Genomic DNA, 4108 nt, shown 5'->3' with positions numbered 1-4108 from the left:
AGAAAAACAAAAGATTATTTTGATATGTAAATCTTTAATATTAATAATTAAAGATGGTTATTTAAAATATGAGAACGAGTGTGTAATCATATAATATTATGTACATTATTTAAATCATATTATAAGATTTTTAAAAATACAGTTCCATTTGTATTCAATTATTTTTTATGAATTATGAATGACTATTTATATTTGTCATATTATTAATCATAACTGTCATGTCGGAATAATAACGCCCGTACACGTGTATGAATTTACTGGCAGCAATAGTGTGTATTTTAAACTATTGTGACAATAACTGTTTACACGTAAAAGTGCTGACTGTCTCTCCAATCTCATTCTTCAAGAGTAAGCGAGACGCGATGTTGTCATTTAATGGTACTATTTGACATGTCATAAAAATCGGTTAACAACAAAATGAGTCTTTCCGTGGTGTAGTTCGTTTTTTTGCCGGCAGGTTTGCCACCATCATTCTACTGCGCAGGCGCAGATCGAAGAAAAAAAACTGTCACATGAAAATTCAGAAGCTACCGTACTTTTTTGATTCATGGATGCAATCGTACATTTTCTTGTTATGGCCGATAATACATACTGTCAGCAGTAAATCCATACATGTTTAAACAGGGTATAATAGATTCAATAACTTCTATGATCTAATGTACTAATTTTTAATAACCGCAAAAAATGAGAAACAATAATATAGGTACCCACGACATCTTGTGGGTAAATATCTAGAAATAGATGTAATTTACAAAATTAATGAATCCAATTAAAAATATTCCATTTACAAAAATAATAGTTGGCCGTAAAACGTAATAATTTAGCACCAAATTTTCATAATTATTACTGCCGTAAACAATCCATTAAAAGTTACTACATACAGAATCAGTTGAAGGGCGATTGATAAAAATAATTCATTATTACATTATCCATTTAATTTTGTCGTAAAAAAGCTATGCATGTAAAATTTGCAATACAAAAAAGCGGACATGTTTATTACAGCTCAGAATATAATAATTACAATGCCACAACTTTAATAATATTATTAAAAATACAATAAAATATTTATGAGTATTTTTCATTGTCCGTACACCATCTTTAATTTCATGTCACAAACTTTGTTCATTTTAAAAATTCCAATAAAATTTTATAAAAAAATCATAATTATAATCCATCTGAAATCAAATTACAACATTGTCTTCAAACTGTTAAAAGTCAAAATGTTATATGGCAATAAAAACAATTATTATTGTGATCATTTCTAACAATTTAATAACCTAAGCTCAATTTATTGTAACCACTAGCTAAAGGACATGTGCAGATACTGTTCGGTTTTGACAGTACAAGTGGATGGAGCCATAGCCGTAGATAGGTATTACAGTGCAGAGGCAACCTTAAAATCTGAATGCCCTACCTGGTAATTGGCGCCCTACTCCGAATTAATGATACCCTTCCTAAAATTTCATTCTAGCTACGTCCCTAGGTGGAGCTCGTTAAAGTACATTATATAAATAGGTTTTATATTGTTGTTTTCAAATGTGTATAAAACAATATTGTTGGTTAAGTGTTGTTATTTAAAAACAATGGACTGTAGAAAGGAAAAAGGCCATAATCCACACAAATGAAATTTTACAGGAGGCACAAAAACGTATTTATTATGGTTTTCAGTCAAAGTTAAAATACAAAGCAGAACCTTGAAGCGCATGGTAATTAATAATTTGGTTATTATATTCGTAATCTAAGTTAATTAAAAAAAAAACAATGAAAATGATGGTTAAGTCTTTTTTCCCACTTCATTTCCTTATTTTTTTAAAAATTGCCAGCTAAATTTAGAGAATAAATCGGCATTGGCAGCTTACATCCTTTGAACACAACAATATGTATTTAGTCGTGTACGTTATTATCCAATAAAACTTATTTTGAAAAAACTATTGGTTACATCCTTTTTCCTTTCTAAAATCGAAATGCAATGATTTCGTACTACACACACATTTGTTTACACAAATATTGATTACTTTTTTTAGTTGTAGCTCCACCCGCCCACTCCTTCTTACCTCCGTGTGGTGCTAGTGAACCAACGAACCTTCTTCGGATAATGATTAATCGATGCTAAGTATACAAGGAAAACTGAATAACTACGCAATGTTATCATCACATAAATGAAATTTCAAAATTCCTAATGATAGCTAGTACATAATAATTAGCCCAATATGATTTTTTTGTGTTTCATAAGTATCATTATTTTAAAGTCATTATTTATGAAATCCGAAGGAGAGATAGAAAATAAGGCACAGAAAGTTTACATAACGTTGTTATCAAGTTTTCCTTGGATAACCACTATATTGTGTGAATGTAGAGTACCTACACCAAGGCTGACTATATACAGGCCGTGGCACTGAACTGCGAATTACGATGGAAGTACTAGTTATTGATCATCTTCGAATGCGATGGGGCAACTTGTTTGCAATAGACGAATATTTTCGATTGCATATTTCGTTAAAATTATTACCATTACTTAATAGTTTACCATATTAAATTCACTAATAACTAGTACTACTATAGAAGTTTACAGTTTTGTATCACGACCTGACTATATTGAGTCTTGTACCTACTCATACAAAAAACATTTTAGGACAGTAAAACTTCGACTTTTTGGGACTAACTGGGGAAACATATGAATGAAGGCGGTCTAGACAATCGAAAAAAAATGATGTCACATCCTAAATGAATATTTTTTACAATACAGATCAGTATTGAGATGATTTGATTGAGATGATGCATTTTAGAAAAAAATAGACATCTCTTCTGCAATCGAGACATAGCTCTGGGCAGTAAAAGGAGGGCGATTCTATATTATACCTGTACTGGTCTACGGAGACGAAGCCTGGACGTTAAAGGACTGGACAATAAGAAGACTGGAGGCTTTCGAGATGTGGCTGTATCGGTGTACCATATATCCTGGGCTGATCACATTACCAATGAGGAGGTTTTAAGACGAGCCAATTAGACAAAGGAACTTATAGCTATTATCAAGCACATACTTTGGCCATATTTTTCGCAATGATAAGTATGATTTGATAGAGGGTAGCAGAAGCGTAGGTAGATGGAGATTCTTGTAGCTATGCAACCTACGTAAGTGGCTAAGTGTCCAAGGCATTAGGGATCTGATACGACCGGCGTAGGATAGGGGGTGTACTGCAAGACAGTCGGCAAATTTCGATAGAAGATGGCGCCAAAAGAAAAAGACAATACAGATAAGTTTTTGTAACACATCCGTAACATTCTATTGGCTCTACAATCCGATATGGATCTGGACCGCCTAACAAGTTTTTTTTTCCATTATTCACCAAATGTTTGCTCAGAGGTGATGATAATATAGTATTACCAGTCAGCATGACGTTTAATTTAAAAATCCCAATTAAAGTATCACTGTATTTTATCAGTTTCGATTTATTTTAATTTTATTAGAAGATTTTATCAGAAAATGGCATTCACAATTATTTGCATATGGCAACACTTGGTTAATTAATATGCAACACAATCCAATTCAAATTAAACATAGTACGATTTCTAGATCATGGCTGACACATCATAACTGTCATACCTATAACTAAATAAGATCCCTCCATTTTTCCCGTACATCTCTATCCCCTCGCTTCTGTTTCGTTCAGCGCTATGACATGCAGATAATATAAAAGTGGCACTGTGTGGAATAAAACGTACCTATTTATTCTTTCCTGGCATACCTAGGCAAAATAATTTTTCAGTGCGTGAAATAAAAATTCAAACACAAAATAATGTGGTGGACCAAGGCACACGGCGCTACAATTTGTAACAAATTGATGCGGACTGTGGTGATTCTTGCTTGAGCTCATACAGTTGGAATCAAGAAAGACATGCGTTGATGCGCGTGTATCTTGACCCCAAGTCCCTTACAAAAAAGGATTCAGTTTCAAAGTATTTATGTATTTACGTTTTCTTCCGCCATATTTTTTTTGTGCTTTGGTAAAGATATACATACAAAAATCAACCTGCATTTTGTGTGTTCAGTTCTGAAATGAACCAAGTCCAGTTTTTCAGATTTATGATTTAGTAATGCCACTTAGTG

Source organism: Rhyacophila brunnea, unplaced genomic scaffold, assembly GCF_057557595.1.
Source record: "Rhyacophila brunnea isolate RB1 unplaced genomic scaffold, BYU_Rbru_1.0 scaffold_16, whole genome shotgun sequence".
Taxonomy (NCBI): Eukaryota; Metazoa; Arthropoda; class Insecta; order Trichoptera; family Rhyacophilidae; genus Rhyacophila; species Rhyacophila brunnea.
Note: the sequence above shows the minus strand (reverse complement) of the source record.